Below are 13179 nucleotides of genomic sequence, written 5' to 3'. Positions count from 1 at the left end.
CAGGGAGGGCCCGGTTCCCGCCGTTCCCTGGGCTGCTGGCAGGGGCTCCTGGGCGCAAGCCCACCCAAGGCCTTGGAGGAAGTCCCAGGGGCAGCCGAGGGGAGGGTGCGGAGGCAGGCAGGGGCCGGCTCCCTCCACCCCCACCGGGCCTCCCAGGCCCAGGCAGGCACCGGCCTCTCGGGTCCTCAGAGCCATGGGGGGCCACGGAGGACAGGACGCAGGGAGAGCAGCACCCCACCCCCGCGGAGAAGGACCTCGCCTCGGGGGGCCCTGCGGCCAGGGCCCCGGGTCCAGGGCGGGTGGGCTGTGTGAGCGGCAGGCCCCACCAGCTGGCCCTCCCTGCCTCCGTCTGGGATCAGACGACCAGTGTCCACGGGGCAGTGACGGAGAGCTTCGGCGGCCAGAGGGTGACAGGCCTGAGCCCCAAGCACGCGAACGCAGGAGAGGCAAGACCCGGCCGGCTCTGTCCCTGCCCCCCAAGGCCGCCTTGGACCTGGCGGCGGCGGCCGGACACGAGCCGGGTGGTCTCCTGGGGCAAGACAGACCTTCTCAGGCTGAGGGCCCAAGCAAGGCCCAGCACCAGCCGCCTCCGCGTCAGGAAGGACGGAGCGGAGGAAGGCAGGCCCACCGCCTGCCTGGCGGGCACCGAAGGCTTCGCTGGGGTTTCCCGGACACAGGAAGGGAGGGACGCGGGTCCGGGGAGGGCCAGGGGTTCGGAGCCCACAGCTGAGGTCCCGCCCGCAGAGAGCCGCCGGGAGGCCCAAGGGCTGCGAGGGTGGGCCTGGGAGGCGGCCGGAGGAGTCGGCCCAGGCGGAAACAGGCTCTGGGCAGAGGTCGTGCCTGCAAGCCATGCTTCTCGTGGCACGTGGACCCTGCCAGCCTCCCACCCGCCTTGCCCTTGGATCCCTGTGGGCCGCCAGTGCCCTTGGGCACTGGGGGATCCGCGTGGCCCGGCACGTGGCCTCAAGGCCGTTCACAGAGAGGGGTCGCTGGGCCGCTGGGCCGGGGCTGGTGTGCGTGTGTCTGTGCGTGTGTGTCCGTGTGTGCGTGCGTGTGTGTGAAGTTCTGGGGCAACCCTGCGTCGGACAAGCCCTCTCTGCACCATTTGCCCACCGGCCTCGGCTCATCTCCTGTCTCTGTCTCGGTCTCTCGGTCAGCTTCTCGCCGTCTGTCCAAGGGCAAGCCGGGTGGGGGTGGGGGTGGGGGTGGGGGGTGGAGAGGGTGGTACGCAAGAGACAAGGAACCCACTGGAGAAGAAAGATGATCTCGGGCCGTGGTGGAGACGACGTCTGAGGGAGGGACCAGGGACCCCTATGGGTGGCTCGCAGGAGGGGCCCCTGGGTGGAGAACTGAAAGGCGAGCGGGTTGTGGCTCTGCCCAGCGCGGTCACCCACCAGGCAGCCTCTCTTGTCACCCTGCTGGTCCTCACGTCAGCATCCACGCGTGCTGATCTCTAGCGGAGGGCTGGCCAGGCCCCGGGACACCCACGCCCGCCAGCGTGCGTGCACGCGCGCGCACACCCCCCCCACCCCCCTCAAACACGCCCCTTCCCTCACCCCCACAAGGGGCAGTGACGGAGAGCTCTGTGATGGTGCCGCACGGGTAGGCCCCGTGAGGCCCCGGTGGCTGAAGGCCTCCCTCCTCGACAGAGTCAAGAGACCCACTCGCAGACATTTCCCCGCGCTGTACCGGCGGCTCCCCTGGCCCATCCATTCCACACAGCGCAGGTGGCATCCACAGAGCAGCCCAGAGGCCCATCCCCCATCCATCCCAGGGCAGCCCCTTTCCCCCACCCCCACCCCCACCCCCACACGCCAAGCCCAAGTGTGTGCTCCTTCCCCACCATCCCCCCACACACACGCCCCCCCCCCCCCGCAACACGCCCCTTCCCTCACCCCCACAAGGGGCAGTGACGGAGAGCTCTGTGATGGTGCCGCACGGGTAGGCCCCGTGAGGCCCCGGTGGCTGAAGGCCTCCCTCCTCGACAGAGTCTCAGCCAAGCAGCCCTACACGGGCCGGCCCACACAAAGACCGAAGCCGGCCTCCAAACAGCTCCATTTCACCGGGACCAAACTTTCCCGGAAGCAGACCCGGGCACCCCTCTGTCTGTCGCCGCACTACTCACCAGAGCCAAGATCTGGAAGCCACCTAAAGGTCCACTGACAGGTGAGTGCACTTCGCAGACCCGGGGACATCTATGCGATGGCATCGCACACAGCCAGGAAAAAGCGGCAGAACGAGTGCCATCTGCCGCCGCGGGGCTGGAACGAGAGACCCTCAGGCTAAGCGAAGGAAGCCAGAAAGGAAAAAGACAAGTGCCCTAGGACATCACCTGTTGGTGGACTCTAAACGACGCAACGGATGGCGCTATCTAAACACCCACCCGCAGACACCAGAAACCGAGGGTGGGCAAGGAGCACACACTTGGGCTTGGCGGGTGGGGGTGGGGGTGGGGGTGGGGGTGGGGGAAAGGGGCTGCCCTGGGATGGATGGGGATGGGCCTCTGGGCTGCTCTGTGGATGCCACCTGCGCTGTGTGGAATGGATGGGCCACGGGAGCCGCCGGTACAGCGCGGGGAAATGTCTGCGAGTGGGTCCCTTGGCGGACCAAGACCCCTGGAGGAAACATTGGACATCAGCTCGACTTTAATCGTAAGAATCGACCTCCGACTCAAAGCAGACGAAGCCACTGCATTGCTGACCGCAGGAGGATTGAGGACACACGCCCAGCGCCCTCAGCTGCGGGCTCCAAACCCGAGTCAGTTCCCTGTGCAGAAAGAGGCTATCCTCCCAGGCTTCAAGTCAGCGCCAGCGACCTGACGGGGCCGTCTCGGGCATGGGGTGCCACCGTCCGCCCCCCCCCCCCCCCCAGCCCGCCAGCCTTTGCAAACAACGAAACCCAAACGATCCTCCCCGCGGGTTTTTCCAAGCTCTGGTTCAGGTGATCCCGAGGCAGCCTTTGTTTGTTTGTTTGTTTGTTTGTTTGTTTGTTTGCTTGTTTGTTTGCTTGTTTGTGGATCTGGGCTGCTGGGGCCAATGGGGGTCTTGGGTGGGCTTCAAGGACCTGTCGGGCCACGAGGGATGTGCGGGTGTGGTGTGGGTGGAGAGCACAGGTGGGCAGCAGGCCCTGCGGGGGAGCGGGCCTGGCGGGGAGGGCAGGAGGCTCGGACCGGCCCGTGAGGGACGCGGCGGCGGCGGCGGCGGCGGCGGCGGGGGGCGCTGCGGTGGCGGCGCTTAGGGCAGGTGGCGGCCGCTGTGGGTCGGTGGCTTGAGGCAAGAGAGAGCATTGCGAGGTGCGAGAGTGTGGGTGAGGGTTGCGGGGGGCGCGTGGGAGCGCGTGTGTGAGTGGGGGTGCGGGGCGCGGGGGGTCGGGGGCGCGGGGCGCGGGAGGTGGGCTCGGGAGAGGCAGGCGAAGGCAGCGGGCGAGCCGGGGCAAAAGGCGAGGCGAAAGGGCCCGGGGCGGGCCGGGGAGGCGAGCGGGAGCGCAAAACAAGTGGCCGCACCTGCGGCATATGGAAGTTCCCAGGCCAGGGGTCGAGCCACAGCCACTGTAGAAGCAACGCCGAGTAGTTATGTTGTGAGCCACACGGGAAGTCCGAGTTCTCGGCTGCCGAGAGGCGCTCAAATGGAGCCGGGCGGCTGACGTCACGGGCGTCGGCGCGGGAGGGGGGGGGGGGGGAAATGGGGGAGCGAGCGCCACCTGGTGGGCTGCCGGGGGATGGGAGCGCCGCGCGTTGCTGGAGGGGAGGGGAGTGTGTGGGGGGGTGTCCCAGCGGTCGGGGGTGCGGGGGGTGCAGGGGGTGGGGTGGGGGTGTGTGTCCCGGGGGTCGGGGGGGGGGAGTGTGTGTGTGTGTGTGTGTGTGTGTGTGTGTGTGTGTGTGTGTGTGTGTGGTGGGGGGGCGTGTCCCGGGGGTCCGGGCTGGCGCTCGGGGGCTTCGGGACAGTGTGGAGCGGTGTGGGGACAGTGCCTCAGGGCCGCACGCTGGGATCGCCCCGCCCTGCCCTGGGGCCTGGCCGGCCTGGCCCTTGGCCTCCGCGGCTCCCCGGCTCCCGGGCCTCCCCTTCCGCCCCTGTGCAGGGGCACTCGTGTCCTGGAGGGACGGCGACCACCGGCTGCCCTGCCTGCCCAGTCCTCGGCCGTACTCAGCCCACGGCGGGCTCCTGGAGAGCCCTGGGCCGGGCCCCCCTCGGTGGTGCCAGGGAGGAAAACGGGGGCTGGGCTGCAGGGGCATTGGCCAGAGGCTGGCGACCAGAACCACGGGGGCGTGGGGGTGGGGGGTGGTGAGGGGGTGGGGTGGGGGTTGGTGGGGGGGTGAGGGGTGCGGGGGGTGGGGTGGGGGGTGGAGTGGGGTGGAGTAGGGGGGGCGGCGCGGGGTGGGGTGCGGTGGGATGGGGTTGGGGGGGGACTTCACGGCATGGGGGGTGGGGGGCGGGCCCGGTGGCTGTCTGGGGCGGGAGAGCCGGGGCCCCGAGCACAGCAAGGAGCCGCACCGCCAGCCCAATGGACCCGGTCCCCTGCGCCCACCCGGGGTCTAGAGGGAGGGTCAGGCCGGGCCCGAAGCCTGCTGGACGCTGCTCTCTCTGTCCGCCGCTGGACGCCCAGGACGGTCCCCCTCGCGGGCCATGCCATCACAGCAGCCCCCCGCCGAGGAGCGCCCCAGGCTCGCGAGAAGGAGCGCCCCGGGGGAAGCCGAGGCGCTCCAAGCAGGATGAGGCTACCGGGGGCCGGCTGAGGCCAGGGAGGGCCCGGTTCCCGCCGTTCCCTGGGCTGCTGGCAGGGGCTCCTGGGCGCAAGCCCACCCAAGGCCTTGGAGGAAGTCCCAGGGGCAGCCGAGGGGAGGGTGCGGAGGCAGGCAGGGGCCGGCTCCCTCCACCCCCACCGGGCCTCCCAGGCCCAGGCAGGCACCGGCCTCTCGGGTCCTCAGAGCCATGGGGGGCCACGGAGGACAGGACGCAGGGAGAGCAGCACCCCACCCCCGCGGAGAAGGACCTCGCCTCGGGGGGCCCTGCGGCCAGGGCCCCGGGTCCAGGGCGGGTGGGCTGTGTGAGCGGCAGGCCCCACCAGCTGGCCCTCCCTGCCTCCGTCTGGGATCAGACGACCAGTGTCCACGGGGCAGTGACGGAGAGCTTCGGCGGCCAGAGGGTGACAGGCCTGAGCCCCAAGCACGCGAACGCAGGAGAGGCAAGACCCGGCCGGCTCTGTCCCTGCCCCCCAAGGCCGCCTTGGACCTGGCGGCGGCGGCCGGACACGAGCCGGGTGGTCTCCTGGGGCAAGACAGACCTTCTCAGGCTGAGGGCCCAAGCAAGGCCCAGCACCAGCCGCCTCCGCGTCAGGAAGGACGGAGCGGAGGAAGGCAGGCCCACCGCCTGCCTGGCGGGCACCGAAGGCTTCGCTGGGGTTTCCCGGACACAGGAAGGGAGGGACGCGGGTCCGGGGAGGGCCAGGGGTTCGGAGCCCACAGCTGAGGTCCCGCCCGCAGAGAGCCGCCGGGAGGCCCAAGGGCTGCGAGGGTGGGCCTGGGAGGCGGCCGGAGGAGTCGGCCCAGGCGGAAACAGGCTCTGGGCAGAGGTCGTGCCTGCAAGCCATGCTTCTCGTGGCACGTGGACCCTGCCAGCCTCCCACCCGCCTTGCCCTTGGATCCCTGTGGGCCGCCAGTGCCCTTGGGCACTGGGGGATCCGCGTGGCCCGGCACGTGGCCTCAAGGCCGTTCACAGAGAGGGGTCGCTGGGCCGCTGGGCCGGGGCTGGTGTGCGTGTGTCTGTGCGTGTGTGTCCGTGTGTGCGTGCGTGTGTGTGAAGTTCTGGGCAACCCTGCGTCGGACAAGCCCTCTCTGCACCATTTGCCCACCGGCCTCGGCTCATCTCCTGTCTCTGTCTCGGTCTCTCGGTCAGCTTCTCGCCGTCTGTCCAAGGGCAAGCCGGGTGGGGGTGGGGGTGGGGGTGGGGGGTGGAGAGGGTGGTACGCAAGAGACAAGGAACCCACTGGAGAAGAAAGATGATCTCGGGCCGTGGTGGAGACGACGTCTGAGGGAGGGACCAGGGACCCCTATGGGTGGCTCGCAGGAGGGGCCCCTGGGTGGAGAACTGAAAGGCGAGCGGGTTGTGGCTCTGCCCAGCGCGGTCACCCACCAGGCAGCCTCTCTTGTCACCCTGCTGGTCCTCACGTCAGCATCCACGCGTGCTGATCTCTAGCGGAGGGCTGGCCAGGCCCCGGGACACCCACGCCCGCCAGCGTGCGTGCACGCGCGCGCACACCCCCCCCACCCCCCTCAAACACGCCCCTTCCCTCACCCCCACAAGGGGCAGTGACGGAGAGCTCTGTGATGGTGCCGCACGGGTAGGCCCGTGAGGCCCCGGTGGCTGAAGGCCTCCCTCCTCGACAGAGTCAAGAGACCCACTCGCAGACATTTCCCCGCGCTGTACCGGCGGCTCCCCTGGCCCATCCATTCCACACAGCGCAGGTGGCATCCACAGAGCAGCCCAGAGGCCCATCCCCATCCATCCCAGGGCAGCCCCTTTCCCCCACCCCCACCCCCACCCCCACCCGCCAAGCCCAAGTGTGTGCTCCTTGCCCACCATCCCCCCCCCACACACACGCCCCCCCCCCCCCCGCAACACGCCCCTTCCCTCACCCCCACAAGGGGCAGTGACGGAGAGCTCTGTGATGGTGCCGCACGGGTAGGCCCCGTGAGGCCCCGGTGGCTGAAGGCCTCCCTCCTCGACAGAGTCTCAGCCAAGCAGCCCTACACGGGCCGGCCCACACAAAGACCGAAGCCGGCCTCCAAACAGCTCCATTTCACCGGGACCAAACTTTCCCGGAAGCAGACCCGGGCACCCCTCTGTCTGTCGCCGCACTACTCACCAGAGCCAAGATCTGGAAGCCACCTAAAGGTCCACTGACAGGTGAGTGCACTTCGCAGACCCGGGGACATCTATGCGATGGCATCGCACACAGCCAGGAAAAAGCGGCAGAACGAGTGCCATCTGCCGCCGCGGGGCTGGAACGAGAGACCCTCAGGCTAAGCGAAGGAAGCCAGAAAGGAAAAAGACAAGTGCCCTAGGACATCACCTGTTGGTGGACTCTAAACGACGCAACGGATGGCGCTATCTAAACACCCACCCGCAGACACCAGAAACCGAGGGTGGGCAAGGAGCACACACTTGGGCTTGGCGGGTGGGGGTGGGGGTGGGGGTGGGGGTGGGGGAAAGGGGCTGCCCTGGGATGGATGGGGATGGGCCTCTGGGCTGCTCTGTGGATGCCACCTGCGCTGTGTGGAATGGATGGGCCACGGGAGCCGCCGGTACAGCGCGGGGAAATGTCTGCGAGTGGGTCCCTTGGCGGACCAAGACCCCTGGAAGAAACATTGGACATCAGCTCGACTTTAATCGTAAGAATCGACCTCCGACTCAAAGCAGACGAAGCCACTGCATTGCTGACCGCAGGAGGATTGAGGACACACGCCCAGCGCCCTCAGCTGCGGGCTCCAAACCCGAGTCAGTTCCCTGTGCAGAAAGAGGCTATCCTCCCAGGCTTCAAGTCAGCGCCAGCGACCTGACGGGGCCGTCTCGGGCATGGGGTGCCACCGTCCGCCCCCCCCCCCCCCAGCCCGCCAGCCTTTGCAAACAACGAAACCCAAACGATCCTCCCCGCGGGTTTTTCCAAGCTCTGGTTCAGGTGATCCCGAGGCAGCCTTTGTTTGTTTGTTTGTTTGTTTGTTTGTTTGTTTGTTTGCTTGTTTGTTTGCTTGTTTGTGGATCTGGGCTGCTGGGGCCAATGGGGGTCTTGGGTGGGCTTCAAGGACCTGTCGGGCCACGAGGGATGTGCGGGTGTGGTGTGGGTGGAGAGCACAGGTGGGCAGCAGGCCCTGCGGGGGAGCGGGCCTGGCGGGGAGGGCAGGAGGCTCGGACCGGCCCGTGAGGGACGCGGCGGCGGCGGCGGCGGCGGCGGCGGGGGGCGCTGCGGTGGCGGCGCTTAGGGCAGGTGGCGGCCGCTGTGGGTCGGTGGCTTGAGGCAAGAGAGAGCATTGCGAGGTGCGAGAGTGTGGGTGAGGGTTGCGGGGGGCGCGTGGGAGCGCGTGTGTGAGTGGGGGTGCGGGGCGCGGGGGGTCGGGGGCGCGGGGCGCGGGAGGTGGGCTCGGGAGAGGCAGGCGAAGGCAGCGGGCGAGCCGGGGCAAAAGGCGAGGCGAAAGGGCCCGGGGCGGGCCGGGGAGGCGAGCGGGAGCGCAAAACAAGTGGCCGCACCTGCGGCATATGGAAGTTCCCAGGCCAGGGGTCGAGCCACAGCCACTGTAGAAGCAACGCCGAGTAGTTATGTTGTGAGCCACACGGGAAGTCCGAGTTCTCGGCTGCCGAGAGGCGCTCAAATGGAGCCGGGCGGCTGACGTCACGGGCGTCGGCGCGGAGGGGGGGGGGGGGAAATGGGGGAGCGAGCGCCACCTGGTGGGCTGCCGGGGGATGGGAGCGCCGCGCGTTGCTGGAGGGGAGGGGAGTGTGTGGGGGGGTGTCCCAGCGGTCGGGGGTGCGGGGGGTGCAGGGGGTGGGGTGGGGGTGTGTGTCCCGGGGGTCGGGGGGGGGAGTGTGTGTGTGTGTGTGTGTGTGTGTGTGTGTGTGTGTGTGTGTGTGTGTGTGTGGTGGGGGGGCGTGTCCCGGGGGTCCGGGCTGGCGCTCGGGGGCTTCGGGACAGTGTGGAGCGGTGTGGGGACAGTGCCTCAGGGCCGCACGCTGGGATCGCCCCGCCCTGCCCTGGGGCCTGGCCGGCCTGGCCCTTGGCCTCCGCGGCTCCCCGGCTCCCGGGCCTCCCCTTCCGCCCCTGTGCAGGGGCACTCGTGTCCTGGAGGGACGGCGACCACCGGCTGCCCTGCCTGCCCAGTCCTCGGCCGTACTCAGCCCACGGCGGGCTCCTGGAGAGCCCTGGGCCGGGCCCCCCTCGGTGGTGCCAGGGAGGAAAACGGGGGCTGGGCTGCAGGGGCATTGGCCAGAGGCTGGCGACCAGAACCACGGGGGCGTGGGGGGTGGGGGGTGGTGAGGGGGTGGGGTGGGGGTTGGTGGGGGGGTGAGGGGTGCGGGGGGTGGGGTGGGGGGTGGAGTGGGGTGGAGTAGGGGGGGCGGCGCGGGGTGGGGTGCGGTGGGATGGGGTTGGGGGGGGACTTCACGGCATGGGGGGTGGGGGGCGGGCCCGGTGGCTGTCTGGGGCGGGAGAGCCGGGGCCCCGAGCACAGCAAGGAGCCGCACCGCCAGCCCAATGGACCCGGTCCCCTGCCGCCCACCCGGGGTCTAGAGGGAGGGTCAGGCCGGGCCCGAAGCCTGCTGGACGCTGCTCTGTCCGCCGCTGGACGCCCAGGACGGTCCCCCTCGCGGGCCATGCCATCACAGCAGCCCCCCGCCGAGGAGCGCCCCAGGCTCGCGAGAAGGAGCGCCCCGGGGGAAGCCGAGGCGCTCCAAGCAGGATGAGGCTACCGGGGGCCGGCTGAGGCCAGGGAGGGCCCGGTTCCCGCCGTTCCCTGGGCTGCTGGCAGGGGCTCCTGGGCGCAAGCCCACCCAAGGCCTTGGAGGAAGTCCCAGGGGCAGCCGAGGGGAGGGTGCGGAGGCAGGCAGGGGCCGGCTCCCTCCACCCCCACCGGGCCTCCCAGGCCCAGGCAGGCACCGGCCTCTCGGGTCCTCAGAGCCATGGGGGGCCACGGAGGACAGGACGCAGGGAGAGCAGCACCCCACCCCCGCGGAGAAGGACCTCGCCTCGGGGGGCCCTGCGGCCAGGGCCCCGGGCCCAGGGCGGGTGGGCTGTGTGAGCGGCAGGCCCCACCAGCTGGCCCTCCCTGCCTCCGTCTGGGATCAGACGACCAGTGTCCACGGGGCAGTGACGGAGAGCTTCGGCGGCCAGAGGGTGACAGGCCTGAGCCCCAAGCACGCGAACGCAGGAGAGGCAAGACCCGGCCGGCTCTGTCCCTGCCCCCCAAGGCCGCCTTGGACCTGGCGGCGGCGGCGGCCGGACACGAGCCGGGTGGTCTCCTGGGGCAAGACAGACCTTCTCAGGCTGAGGGCCCAAGCAAGGCCCAGCACCAGCCGCCTCCGCGTCAGGAAGGACGGAGCGGAGGAAGGCAGGCCCACCGCCTGCCTGGCGGGCACCGAAGGCTTCGCTGGGGTTTCCCGGACACAGGAAGGGAGGGACGCGGGTCCGGGGAGGGCCAGGGGTTCGGAGCCCACAGCTGAGGTCCCGCCCGCAGAGAGCCGCCGGGAGGCCCAAGGGCTGCGAGGGTGGGCCTGGGAGGCGGCCGGAGGAGTCGGCCCAGGCGGAAACAGGCTCTGGGCAGAGGTCGTGCCTGCAAGCCATGCTTCTCGTGGCACGTGGACCCTGCCAGCCTCCCACCCGCCTTGCCCTTGGATCCCTGTGGGCCGCCAGTGCCCTTGGGCACTGGGGGATCCGCGTGGCCCGGCACGTGGCCTCAAGGCCGTTCACAGAGAGGGGTCGCTGGGCCGCTGGGCCGGGGCTGGTGTGCGTGTGTCTGTGCGTGTGTGTCCGTGTGTGCGTGCGTGTGTGTGAAGTTCTGGGGCAACCCTGCGTCGGACAAGCCCTCTCTGCACCATTTGCCCACCGGCCTCGGCTCATCTCCTGTCTCTGTCTCGGTCTCTCGGTCAGCTTCTCGCCGTCTGTCCAAGGGCAAGCCGGGTGGGGGTGGGGGTGGGGGTGGGGGGTGGAGAGGGTGGTACGCAAGAGACAAGGAACCCACTGGAGAAGAAAGATGATCTCGGGCCGTGGTGGAGACGACGTCTGAGGGAGGGACCAGGGACCCCTATGGGTGGCTCGCAGGAGGGGCCCCTGGGTGGAGAACTGAAAGGCGAGCGGGTTGTGGCTCTGCCCAGCGCGGTCACCCACCAGGCAGCCTCTCTTGTCACCCTGCTGGTCCTCACGTCAGCATCCATGCGTGCTGATCTCTAGCGGAGGGCTGGCCAGGCCCCGGGACACCCACGCCCGCCAGCGTGCGTGCACGCGCGCGCACACCCCCCCCACCCCCCTCAAACACGCCCCTTCCCTCACCCCCACAAGGGGCAGTGACGGAGAGCTCTGTGATGGTGCCGCACGGGTAGGCCCCGTGAGGCCCCGGTGGCTGAAGGCCTCCCTCCTCGACAGAGTCAAGAGACCCACTCGCAGACATTTCCCCGCGCTGTACCGGCGGCTCCCCTGGCCCATCCATTCCACACAGCGCAGGTGGCATCCACAGAGCAGCCCAGAGGCCCATCCCCATCCATCCCAGGGCAGCCCTTTCCCCCACCCCCACCCCCACCCCCACCCGCCAAGCCCAAGTGTGTGCTCCTTGCCCACCATCCCCCCCCCACACACACACCCCCCCCCCCCCCGCAACACGCCCTTCCCTCACCCCCACAAGGGGCAGTGACGGAGAGCTCTGTGATGGTGCCGCACGGGTAGGCCCCGTGAGGCCCCGGTGGCTGAAGGCCTCCCTCCTCGACAGAGTCTCAGCCAAGCAGCCCTACACGGGCCGGCCCACACAAAGACCGAAGCCGGCCTCCAAACAGCTCCATTTCACCGGGACCAAACTTTCCCGGAAGCAGACCCGGGCACCCCTCTGTCTGTCGCCGCACTACTCACCAGAGCCAAGATCTGGAAGCCACCTAAAGGTCCACTGACAGGTGAGTGCACTTCGCAGACCCGGGGACATCTATGCGATGGCATCGCACACAGCCAGGAAAAAGCGGCAGAACGAGTGCCATCTGCCGCCGCGGGGCTGGAACGAGAGACCCTCAGGCTAAGCGAAGGAAGCCAGAAAGGAAAAAGACAAGTGCCCTAGGACATCACCTGTTGGTGGACTCTAAACGACGCAACGGATGGCGCTATCTAAACACCCACCCGCAGACACCAGAAACCGAGGGTGGGCAAGGAGCACACACTTGGGCTTGGCGGGTGGGGGTGGGGGTGGGGGTGGGGGTGGGGGAAAGGGGCTGCCCTGGGATGGATGGGGATGGGCCTCTGGGCTGCTCTGTGGATGCCACCTGCGCTGTGTGGAATGGATGGGCCACGGGAGCCGCCGGTACAGCGCGGGGAAATGTCTGCGAGTGGGTCCCTTGGCGGACCAAGACCCCTGGAGGAAACATTGGACATCAGCTCGACTTTAATCGTAAGAATCGACCTCCGACTCAAAGCAGACGAAGCCACTGCATTGCTGACCGCAGGAGGATTGAGGACACACGCCCAGCGCCCTCAGCTGCGGGCTCCAAACCCGAGTCAGTTCCCTGTGCAGAAAGAGGCTATCCTCCCAGGCTTCAAGTCAGCGCCAGCGACCTGACGGGGCCGTCTCGGGCATGGGGTGCCACCGTCCGCCCCCCCCCCCCCCCCAGCCCGCCAGCCTTTGCAAACAACGAAACCCAAACGATCCTCCCCGCGGGTTTTTCCAAGCTCTGGTTCAGGTGATCCCGAGGCAGCCTTTGTTTGTTTGTTTGTTTGTTTGTTTGTTTGTTTGCTTGTTTGTTTGCTTGTTTGTGGATCTGGGCTGCTGGGGCCAATGGGGGTCTTGGGTGGGCTTCAAGGACCTGTCGGGCCACGAGGGATGTGCGGGTGTGGTGTGGGTGGAGAGCACAGGTGGGCAGCAGGCCCTGCGGGGGAGCGGGCCTGGCGGGGAGGGCAGGAGGCTCGGACCGGCCCGTGAGGGACGCGGCGGCGGCGGCGGCGGCGGCGGCGGGGGGCGCTGCGGTGGCGGCGCTTAGGGCAGGTGGCGGCCGCTGTGGGTCGGTGGCTTGAGGCAAGAGAGAGCATTGCGAGGTGCGAGAGTGTGGGTGAGGGTTGCGGGGGGCGCGTGGGAGCGCGTGTGTGAGTGGGGGTGCGGGGCGCGGGGGGTCGGGGGCGCGGGGCGCGGGAGGTGGGCTCGGGAGAGGCAGGCGAAGGCAGCGGGCGAGCCGGGGCAAAAGGCGAGGCGAAAGGGCCCGGGGCGGGCCGGGGAGGCGAGCGGGAGCGCAAAACAAGTGGCCGCACCTGCGGCATATGGAAGTTCCCAGGCCAGGGGTCGAGCCACAGCCACTGTAGAAGCAACGCCGAGTAGTTATGTTGTGAGCCACACGGGAAGTCCGAGTTCTCGGCTGCCGAGAGGCGCTCAAATGGAGCCGGGCGGCTGACGTCACGGGCGTCGGCGCGGGAGGGGGGGGGGGAATGGGGGAGCGAGCGCCACCTGGTGGG

At 69.5% G+C, this 13179-nt stretch overlaps 1 long non-coding RNA gene across 1 annotated transcript in view; it reads right to left on the bottom strand.

Moving 5' to 3' along the window:
• The window catches only part of LOC102164640 (uncharacterized), a 182203-nt gene that overhangs the window by 107477 nt on the left and 61547 nt on the right, over window positions 1-13179 (bottom strand). Inside the window, exons 15-17 of the long non-coding RNA XR_014831535.1 lie at window positions 11602-11737; window positions 6862-6997; window positions 2126-2261 (exon numbers count right to left, since the gene is read on the bottom strand). This is a non-coding gene — a long non-coding RNA (uncharacterized LOC102164640). The remainder of the gene's footprint in view (window positions 1-2125; window positions 2262-6861; window positions 6998-11601; window positions 11738-13179) is intronic.

This window comes from Sus scrofa, chromosome 16, assembly GCF_054392235.1.
Source record: "Sus scrofa isolate SSC_HxYL_T2T_F1_AM1 chromosome 16, Sscrofa_HxYL_maternal_Yorkshire_Landrace_v2.0, whole genome shotgun sequence".
Taxonomy (NCBI): domain Eukaryota; kingdom Metazoa; phylum Chordata; class Mammalia; order Artiodactyla; family Suidae; genus Sus; species Sus scrofa.
This window is presented reverse-complemented; position numbering and strand designations above follow the sequence as displayed.